The 11,755-nt window shown below is 30.1% G+C and overlaps 1 long non-coding RNA gene across 1 annotated transcript; it reads right to left on the bottom strand.

The window, feature by feature from the left end:
* Positions 1 to 1,880: 1,880 nt before the first annotated feature.
* LOC111915522 (uncharacterized) lies at positions 1,881 to 7,158 on the bottom strand. Its single transcript, XR_008224546.1, has 9 exons — positions 6,021 to 7,158; positions 4,264 to 4,472; positions 3,441 to 3,592; positions 3,141 to 3,364; positions 2,961 to 3,053; positions 2,777 to 2,881; positions 2,360 to 2,659; positions 2,201 to 2,282; positions 1,881 to 2,089 (listed from the first exon to the last, which is right to left on the bottom strand). It is a non-coding gene; the product is annotated as an uncharacterized LOC111915522 (long non-coding RNA).
* Positions 7,159 to 11,755: the final 4,597 nt, after the last annotated feature.

Below are 11,755 nucleotides of genomic sequence, written 5' to 3'. Positions count from 1 at the left end.
CCCAATATTTATGGAAAAGTTACACTTTAGTCCTAAGATTTTTTTTTTAAACGAAAAAGTCCCGAAAACCGGCAAAAATTTACAGTTTGACCCTTTTTGACCGGTTGAAACCGGTACCAAATTAATTTGGAACTATTTCGTAAACTAATCCAAAATATTGGGACTTTTCTGTAAACAAAAAATATTAGGACTTTTCTGTAAACAAAAATATTAGGACTTTTCTACAAACAGAACCATTATTATTATTATTATTATTATTATTATTATTATTATTATTATTATTATTATTAAAGAAATATAAATAAGAATACTATTTTTTGAACTTGTTAGTATTAATATTATTACTAATACATATAAATGAATTTAAGTGAAAAAAAATAATATTAATGACATTGTTTAAGGGTGAATGTGGAGGAGATGTTGATGCTTTTAGCATTGAAATCATAAATGTTTGCTTGTATATTTTTACTTTGTTATGGTCATTTCACATTTGTTGTTATTGTTTTCAATTCAGAATAATAATACGTAACAATTTAAAAGAAGTTACATATTTGTAAAATTATTTATAAATAGTTTAAGCTAGAAGGATTTCTCACTTTGTATATAAAAATGTTTAAGGTGGAAGGATTATTTTTCAAATTCAACAGATCCACTACAAACATCTACATAGGTAGCCCATATCAAAATTCAAAAATATTAATTACAATATCTTGTTTAATAAAAAGTAATAGGACATGTTTTTTGGATTAATACTTTTGAATTTTGATTAACACTTTTGAATTATTCCTATTACTTTTTATTAAACAAAATATTGTAATTAATACTTTTGAATTTTGATATGGGTAACCTATGCAGATGTTTGTAGTGGATTTGTTGGATTTGGAAAGTAATTCTTCTACCTTAAACAATTTTATATACAAAGTGAGATTAAACTATTAATATGCAACTTCTTTCAAATTGTTAAGTATTAATATTCTAAATTGAAAACAATAATAACAAATATGAAATGACCATATACAAAGTAAAAATATACAAGCAGACATTCACGATTTCAATGCTAAAAGCATCACCATCTCCTTCACCTCAACCCTTAAACAATGTCATTAATATTAGTTTTTCATTTAATGCATTTATATGTATTAGTAACAATATTAATAATAACAAGTTCAAAAAATAGTATTCTTATTTATATAATAATAATAATAATAATAACAATAATAATAATAATAATAATAATAATAAGGGTTCTGTTTGTAGAAAAGTCCTAATATTTTTGTTTACAGAAAAGTCCTAATATTTTTCGTTTACAGAAAAATCCCAATATTTTGGATTAGTTTATGAAATAGTCCCAAATTAATTTGGTACCGGTTTCAACAGGTCAAAAAGGGTCAAACTGCAAATTTTTGCCGGTTTTCAGGACTTTTTCGTTCAAAAAAAAAATCTTGGGACTAAAGTGTAACTTTTCCGTAAATATTGGGACTTTTCTGAAGATTTCCCCAAATAAAATGACATTTTGTGGCACAAAAAAGTGCCACTAAAAACCAAAAAAGTGCCACTAAAGACACCCTCGGGAATCAGTGACACAGAAAAAAGTGTCACTAGAAGCGCTGCCACTAAAGACTTTTAGTGGCACTTTTCGGTTGTGTCACTGCAGCCCTTTTGGGTTTTAGTGACACTTTTTATATGCCACTATATTACTGTTGGCTTTTGTGGCACTATTCTTTATGCCACTAGATACTTGTTTAAATAAAAACAGCTTTCATGTTTTTAGTGACACTTTTTTTTTACCATAAAACATTTATATATAAAAAATAGGTCCGGTTTTTTTAATAAATTTAATGGAAAATAAAATAATAAAAAAATCCAATTAAGATAATAAGTACAAAACACAAAAGCATAATTAAATTAAAATTTAACTTGTCATACAACAATATTCTTAACATTTAAAACAAAAGATTCCAAAATGTTTAATAAGTCTAAACATTAAACTATCAAACTAGATATTAGTTCAGGAAGAAACATGAAAGTTGAATTGAAGATAAACTTTGCATACTTGCTTCTCTCTTTTATCCAACTTACGAATGATTCACTATAATATTTTCCATAATAAATCACATACAAATATGTTAGAATATCACCAATAATCACAACACATAAATAAATCATGGATCACGTGGTTATACTTATTCAAAGTACTTACCATTGTTATGATGACTTTCAAATGAGGATCTTTGATTTCCTAGAGGAGAGTGATTAGGAACCACTGAAAAGCTATCAGGAACCTGAATAAAATATAGAATAATAATTACATTAACACATAGAGTAATAATATAAGAATAAATAATTTATATATAATTACCTGTAAGTTCAAATTGTTAAGCATTCCTGATATGTTTGCATTTGGAATATGATCCTTGACGAGATTGATGAAAACGCTTCATGCATTTTGAGTGCGACTCATCCCATCCTTTAGTTGTTGAACAGTTTCTGGATCAGTAGAAGATGAAGCACCGTTGTCTTTTACAGCCGACATCCTACCTACACATCGAATGTACCCATGTTTCTCTGGACCCTTAACTCTCGAATAGTCATCATTTAAATAATCATCTTCATTCTGATGTGTGTTTCTCGAGTTACTTGAAACAACTTGTAGGGAAGACTACAAAATGAAACATGTTACAACACGAATTATTATCACTATACTACAAAATAAAACATACTATAATACTAGTTATTGTTACTATACAAACTGATTATTAGTGATAAAACACATTACCATAATTTGGGCAACATTGTCATTAACAATACATCCATCTTTACGAGTACGAGTTATCCGATATATTTCTCCTCGTGATGGGTATGCACCATCATTTTTCGTTGCCTAAAACAAGAATTAAGTGTATTTAATAATTGGTAAAGAAACAAACTTTCCATATATGATGTAATAGCCGGAATAATACCTCTTCTTGAGCAAGTCGGGCAAATGATTTTGTTCCCATAACATGAGGCTCTTGCATCTTTGCGCGACTAACTCTTTTTACATCACATGTCGTCTTTGTAATTACAATTATTGAGAAATTAGAATTAAACAATTGTTTTTATATTTTGAGCAATAAATATAAGTTAAGAAAAAATGCTACCTGATACTTTGGAGTGAACCAATGAGTCACCAGTTTTTTAAATTGATCTTTGTTCACTCGACTATCATTATCTGTTTTTCGTGCCACAATTTCATCAACGGTAAGGCTTGGGTCATATGCACGTGCTTTTAGTAAACCTTTCCAATGCCTCCATTTTTCCCCATGCTAAAAAATATCCATTTTTTTATAGAAGTTGTTTCGGTAGGATGAATAACAAATTTTGACTGCAAATTAAACTTAAATATATTAACAAATACAAATAATAATAAAAGAACTTTGAATATTGTAATTTTCACTTACTTTAACAATTGTCCCAAGAAATTGCGTTAGCTCATTTCCTTCTTCTCCAACAGGTTTTCCAAACTTGTTAAATATCACTACTATTTTTGTATCACCACTCATTTTCCACGTAGCAAATTTTACAGAATGACCTCTCACCTTCTTTTGAATTCCTTTTGAAAAACAGATACAAAAAAATAAAAGGAAACAGTGAGTATACATGTAATAGATTTTTAAGGGACCAAGATTGTAACAATTATCTGTTACAAGGACCATTTCTGTAACAGCTATTTAAGAAACCATTTTTCCATTTATGTAATATATTACTGTCATAGGGACTGTTTCAAAATTCAGCAGTCTGTAACAGGTCCTTAAGGAACCATTATTTTGATGTTTTTTCCTGCAACATGGCCACTTTTCTAACTGTTAGCTGCCACAAGGGCATGCTTGTCCAAGAAAAGAAAAGTAGAAATATACACTCATGGACAATGTAACTGTTAGCTGCCACAGGGCCATTTTCCCTCTTTTGACTTCTATTTTTATTTTTCTCAATTTTATGAGTTTAAATTTTATTAATTAATAGTGAGCATGATGTGTATTGAAGTTAAATAGACTAAATAATCTACTGTCATAGGGACTGTTTCAAAATTCAGGAGTCATATTAATCCTAGTTTCACTTTCAAAATATGATGCCTTTATAAGAAAAAACTGAAAGTAAAATGTTATTTAGAACAAGAGCTTTTCATCATAATTAACTAATCAGCCATTTTTTAAAAGGAATATATTGATTGCCGCAAAAAATGTGCTAACTAAAAACTCAGATTCATTTACTTTTACAATTTACCTGGATCAGATCCATGTTCAGAATTTTGTTGATCAATATTAGCAGATATCTCATTTTGGACAGATTATTGATTGATAGTCTGATTTTCTCCTTGAGAATTTTGCTGTTGATCGACAGTCTCGTCTGGACCTTGAGAATTTTGTTGGTGATGTTGAGCTTCAACATGGTCCTCAGTAGGTGTCATGCGTAGTCTTTTACGCCTAGCCATCCTATGATTTACAAAACAATGTAACTTAAATTATCAATGATAGATAAATTTGAGAATTCAGCCACCATCATATATTATAGTCGGTATCAAAAAAAACATTTGGTACATCAAATGTGTTATCATATGGATAATATCAAAAACAACTACAATGAAGAATATATGTTATATGCCATAAAAATAATCTAGTCATCTTCAATTTCTTCACTATCTTCGCCTTCAACTTCCATTTCTGGTGTAACATCCATTCCATCATCTCCATCATCTCCTACTCTATGTAAGCTTGGCACATCAAATGTGTCATCATATGGATTTCTAGCGGTTTGATCATCAACTCCACCCATGTCAAATAGATCTCTTACTTTTACATGTCTCACGACCTCCCAATCTACATTCTTAGGATCAGTAGCATAGAACACCTTGTCAGCTTGTGAGGCCAAAATAAATGGATCATCCATTAAATTAGCACTTGTATCTGTCTTGTATGAAAAATTCACTAAAGTTACACCATTATCTTTCTTGCAACCCCTATTGACGTCAACCCAATCACATTTGAATAAAACTACTCGTATGAAACCAGAGTAGTTTAACTCAATAATGTCATTCAATCTACCATAGTAGTTAACCACACCTTCAACAGGCCTTCTATCTCGACTACTAGCATAACTCGCACCATGTACAGTAAAAACTACTCCACTATTTTGTGTTCTTAGAAATTCCTCACGTTTTATATTATGAAACCGGTATCCCTTAACAAGGTAACCTGAGTATTGTTGCATGATATTTAATGGACCACGAGCAAGCTACTTTATTTCTTCAGTAACAGCTTCATCTCGTTGCTCTTCCATGCGTGCAACCTATTTTTTTTAGTTTAGGTTAGAATTTCAAAGATCAATACATAATACACACAATCTTTGTTTTCCCGTCTTACCCTTTTTTAAACCAATCACTAAACTGTTGACAACGAATCTTATCAATTCCATACTCAGGTATTCGATGAGACCGATTCTGTCCCTTGATTAGCCTTTTGTGTTCCCTTCAAAAATAAAGCATACTTTTTGTAAACTACAGGCCAAACATGAAGTCTATAAAAAACATAAAGAAATGTAGTAGATCTTACTCTCGAAAAGAAGTAACTGATTCGATATTAAATAACACATAGCGATGTGCTTGAGCAAGCGACATCTCATCCAAGACAGTATTTGAGTTTGTCCTTCGTTTTTTAAACGAAGATCCTGAATAGACTTTACGACCCAATGGACGACCAGGACAAAGACTGTTAGATTCTTCAATCTCATTTTGGTGGCCTTCATCATCATTCCTAATTGGTCTAGTGAAAATTGTTTCTACTCCCGTGAAATATCTAGAGCAAAATGTTATACATTCTTGAGCTAAATAACCTTCAGCAATAGAGCCTTCAGGATGAGCTCTATTGTTTACATACGACTTAAGTGTTGAAAGGCTCCTATGTATTCATAGATAACAGAACATCTTAAAATACTAACAAAAGTAGAGGTAAATTGAAATATTAAAAGAAAAAAAACCGCTTTACCTTTCGATAGGATACATCCATCAGAAAGCAACAGGGCCTCCAAGCTCAACCTCTCTAACTAAGTGGATTATCAAGTGTACCATCACCGTGAAGAAGGAAGGAGGGAATATCTTCTCCAATTTGCATAAAATGACAACAACTTTAGCATGGAGAAACTCAAGATCAAATGGAGATAGGTCTTTATAGCAAATGATCCTAAAAAAATCACACAACTTAATTATAACTGAGACTACATGATCTGGCAAGCTTCCACGTAATGCAATAGGTAAGTACTCTTGCATCAACATATGGCAGTCATAGCTTTTTAGCCCAATTAGTTTCTTGTCTTTAAGTTGCACACATCGAGATATGTTGGATGAAAATTCATCTGGAGGCTTAATTGACTTAAGGGTTTTTAGGAACCTAGATTTCTCAGTCCGAGTCATTTGATAACATGTTTTTGGCAAGAGAGTAGTATTGCTTCTTGGTCGCTTCTTTGGATGCAAATCTTTTCTTATGCCAAGTAGTTTTAGATCAAGTTTTGCTTTATAATTATCTTTTGATTTCTTATCTTGATCCAAAAAAGTGCCCATAAAATTTTCAGAAACATTCTTTTCTATGTGCATCGGATCAAGATTGTGACGTAACAACAAATGTTTCCAATATGGCAACATAAAGAAAATACTTTTCTTTTTCCAAGGACCATCATCAACACATTAGACAAGAAATTCATTATCACCTAACTGTTGAAGAACATCCTCACCAGTAACAGGATTAGGAGCTTCTCTTACCTCTGTTTTTTCAACAAAGGATCTAGTGTCTTTACGCCAATGATGATCAACTGGAAGCCATCTTCTATGACACATATAACACCACTTTTTTCCTTCGGATAGCCATCTAGAATTAGTTTCAAACCTACACATAGGACAAGCACTTTTTCCCTTGGTACTCCACCCAGACAAGTTAGCATAACCAGGAAAGTCAGATATTGTACAAAAAATTGATGCCTTTAATTGAAAATGTTCTTTCGTTGATGCATCAAATGTATCAACTCCTTCAATTCTTTCATTAAAGGTTGCATGTAGACATCTATCTTGTTTCTAGGACTTGATGAACCAGGTATGATTAAAGAGAGAATGAAGTTAGGTTGTTTCATAACCAACCATGGTGGTAAGTTATAAGGAATAAGGATGACTGGCCAAATATTATGTGTTGTGTTCATTGTCCTAAATGGATTGAAACCATCACTTGCAAGTGCTAAACGAACATTGAGAGGATCACTTGAGAATTCAGGACTCTTCCGATCAAAATCTTTCCAAGCTAAAGCATCAGTAGGATGTCGTAGTTTTCCATCGTCAACACATTCTGCATGATGCCACTTCATAAGGTTAGTTGTCTTCGATGAAATGAACAATCTCTAAAGTCTAGGCTTTAAAGGAAACCAACATAATATTTTTGATGCTTTCTTATTTGTTGGACTCATTTTGTTAGATGAATTATCTTCAGGAACTATCCATCTAGACGATCCACAAATAAAACAATATTCATCTTTCTCTTTATCCTCCCAGAACAACATGCAACCATTAGGACATGAATGGATTTTTTCATATCCAAGTCCTAGTCTTGACATCATTTTTTTCACTTGTTGAGTTGTTTTAGGGAACAAGTTTCCTTCAAGTAACAAATCTGTTAAAAACACTAGCAGCATGAAAAAGGATTTATTACTCCACCCATTAAGACACTTCAGATGGTATAAATGAACAACACATGATAATTTGTTGTATTTGGAATTCGGATAAACCTTTTCTTCAGCTTCCTTAAATAGATCATGAAATTTACTTCTTACATTGTTCGCCTCTTGACCATTATTCACATTATCCTCGCTTGGTTCTACTTGGTTTCCACCAACTACCTCATTCAACAATCCATGCATGTCATGCTGAAATATCACTTCTTCCTCCATCTACGTCATATTTGAAGATGCATTCGACGAGCCTTCCCCATGATATACCCATATAAAGTATTCCGGATGAAAGCCCCAATATATAAGATGATCAACAATATCTCTTCTTGTTGAATAATACATATTCAGACAATGTGAACATGGGCATAATATTTTTCCTTCAACACTTGATTTCTCAAATGCAAAATTTAAAAAAAAATTGCACCCCACTAATGAATGATTCACTAGATCTAGGTGCAAGATACATCCAAGATCTATCCATATTTAATCCTAACGAAAAGTGTCAGACGCATATGTTAGTAACTAATAACCAAAACAATGACTACAAGACTACCACTAATACGTAGATATAAATACATACTTTATATGACCAAAATATTAATAAGTAATAAAATAATTATAGCATAAAACAAAATGTTTGTTAAACAATTAAAGTACTAAAGTATGTTTTAGATTAAGAACGTTAAAAAAATTTAATTGTTTTTTTTTTTTTTTGTTTTCGATTAACTAGAAAGTTGTTTTTCTAGTTAAGTATTCAAATATTAAGCCAATTTTTCTGTTAAGCACTTAACTGTTAGAATGTTTGAAGAAATATAGCTATTTTTCTGTTAAATATTAACCTGGTCTAACATGGATTTCATAAATATAAACTTTTTGATAATAGTATCAGTATAATTACAAGCCAATAATCCAATTCCATATACTAAATATTTAAGCCCATTTGCAACCAAACCAAAGGAACCTGATGTAATTAACTAGCCGCACACAACTTTAGAATGAAGAGGGACTGACTAATAAGCTGTTATTGAATCAATGGCCTATGAGAAAACATCCACAACATCAATTAACCAAGAAACTAAGAAATCTAAACCTAAATAAACACTTATCGAGTAATAAGCACATGTAAAATGACATACATAACTTTAATTGAACAGGGGATGGGAGAAGAGACGATAAGTGGGAAATAAATACATAACTGTTAAACCCTAAAATAATCAAGAATCGTGGAAGAAACCTGGTGTAGGAGGTAACATGACGATGGCGATGGCGATGGAGATGGAAACTCCAATAGCGACAACGACGTGGAATCGAACGGGTGCCAGGAACGAACAAGAAGTGAGAAAGGGATTTTCACTTTTCAGCTTATGGGGAGGAAATTTTCCAAGGCATAGAGGGAAAATTTGGGCAACCGGGATTCTAAGTAATTTTCATTTAGATCAGGAGGGAAAAGCCAATTAATTTTTATTATGATTTTATAATTATGAAAAACAATAAATACAATATTTATATAAATATATTTTAGTAATTATATTTTAAAAGGTTTACTAGTATTAAATTGAAACATAAGTGGCATTAAATATTAAGTGCCATTAAATCCCTAATTTTTATAGTGACACATAAAAAGTGTCACTAAAAATGTATTATAGTGGCGCAAAAAAAAAAGTGTCACTAAGGTTTGTGCCACTAAATGTCATTTTATTTGTAGTGTTTGGAGTAGATACTATTAATGATCTACTTTTTTTTTGAATTCCACATACATCATTGTTGGTTCTTTGTCTTTTTTGAAAATGATTCAACAAAGTTCTATTCAATGGCACTTAGTAATATCTTGTTTACTGATTTTCCATATCTTGGTTCTATAGATGTTTGCCTCTATAGTTACCACAATGTCTAAATATGATGGAAATACTAAGTCAATGGAGAAATTGAATCCTGCGATTAACTGTTACCTCTGGTTTAAGAAGGTCATGGAAAGAAGCATCAGTGACTAAAAGAAGCAAAAAAATCCATCATATAATTCTCATACAAATGAATGAATTAAGAGCTTAGCATCACTAAGACCTTCTCTAATCAAGAAGAAACCAGACAAAATTAAGGAACATATATGGTCAAGTCCTTTGAGGAGGTCTAATACTAGTAAGAAGCGTCTTCATGGGGATTGAATTCTTTAAGAATTATATTCTTTAAGCATTCTTCAAGAATGATCGAACTCCTCGATTTGTATAAAAAACTTATGGTGTTACAGACCTGCATATCAATTTTTATTCTTTAATTCTTCAATAATACTTGAATTTTCAAGACTTTTATTCAAGTGTTCTTTAAGAATGCTTGAATTCTTCAAAAATTGTAAATTGTATTCAGTTGAAATTTCTTATACAAGTTATATATTTTATTCTTAAAGAATGTAATTTTGTAACTGATGTATATTTTGTGAATATTTTATAAAACGGTGTTGTAGATTCTATAAAAATATGCTATAGTATATTCATGTATTCTTAAAGAATTATATGTGAAATAAATGCTCAGTGTAATTGAAATTAATTAAATTCATTAAAAGCACTACATTTCTATAAGAATGCTTTGTGCAATTAAAATTTATTAAAATCATATTAAAATTGAAATTGAAATTGATTAACACGTTATAAGAAAAACCATCAAACATATATCCTTAAACTCCCCCTTCCAAATTTGTTTATCACCAAAATGTCACTTACCATTTTGATGGTTTCAATATTGAAAATAATTATTTTTCATGTCATTTTTTATGCTAACACTCCATTCTTTTTAATTTAACGGATACAAGTTGGTCATACATTTACACTATAATTAAATTCATATTTAATCCTAATCATATATATATATATATATATATATATATATATGTATATATATATATATATATATATACGGCTTAAGGAATATGTGGTTGTTATGTATCTAATATTACGTATAGAACCATCAAAAACTACATAGTTTTAACAAAATACAATCAAATCTCTCTACCATCTTTCTTGTATTATTTATTAGACTAGATGATAGGCTTTGTACATATTTTTATGGAGTTTTAAATATTTAATTTTGCACCACAAACCATGTATAAAAATACATTATCATCTACCTATATATCTTCATATTCAAATTTAATATAAAAAACTATAGTGAAAGATTGAAATTGTTCATTAAAACCCCAAAAACTTCTTTCCATAAAACATCAAAAAGAACCATGCAAGTATATATATGGTAGGTGTCAAAGAAAGTTATGAAGCCTACTACAGGTCTAATATAAACAACATATTCGAAATACATAGATGTTGGAGATAAATTATGAAATAAGATATAATATGAGCTCAAAAGCAATAGGAAGAAGCTAACAATGAAAAAAAATGTTTTTTTTAATCAAAATGAAGTCAATTTTGATGGTTCTATACCTAATATTACATACATGATAGGCATATATTCACTTTCTATATATATATATATATATATATATATATATATATATATATATATATATATATATATATATATATATATATGAGATCCATTGAGATCACTGACTTTTTCAGATCATTAGTATCACTTTTTCAACCCTTATTTTAGAACTAATCTTCAATCGAAAAAAATAACTAAAAATATATAGATTCATGAACTTTCAACCTCTTTCCATATTGATATTTGTGTTTTTACATATAACATAAAATGTTTTCCCTATGCACATCAATAGAAAAATGGTATCTTTTTTTTTTTCCAACGCATTACCTTCTACATTAACGTCTTAACCTATTAAGATGTTTTTCATCCGTACATCAATATGCATATTTTCGTATGCGTATATGTGCACATGTATATGAAAAATGTTTTTTCGAGTGATATTTTCATATATGTATATGTGCACATATATGCAATTTTTTTAATTTTTTCAAGATATTTATAAGAAAACATCTTAATTGGTTAAGATGTTGCTATAGAAGGTAATTCATTGAAAAAAACTCAAAAAAAAAACGTTTTTTCA

The sequence above is a fragment of the Lactuca sativa genome, chromosome 1, assembly GCF_002870075.4.
Source record: "Lactuca sativa cultivar Salinas chromosome 1, Lsat_Salinas_v11, whole genome shotgun sequence".
In the NCBI taxonomy this organism is placed as follows: domain Eukaryota; kingdom Viridiplantae; phylum Streptophyta; class Magnoliopsida; order Asterales; family Asteraceae; genus Lactuca; species Lactuca sativa.
The sequence above is the reverse complement of the archived record's forward strand: the minus strand, read 5'-3'. Positions and strand labels throughout refer to the sequence as shown.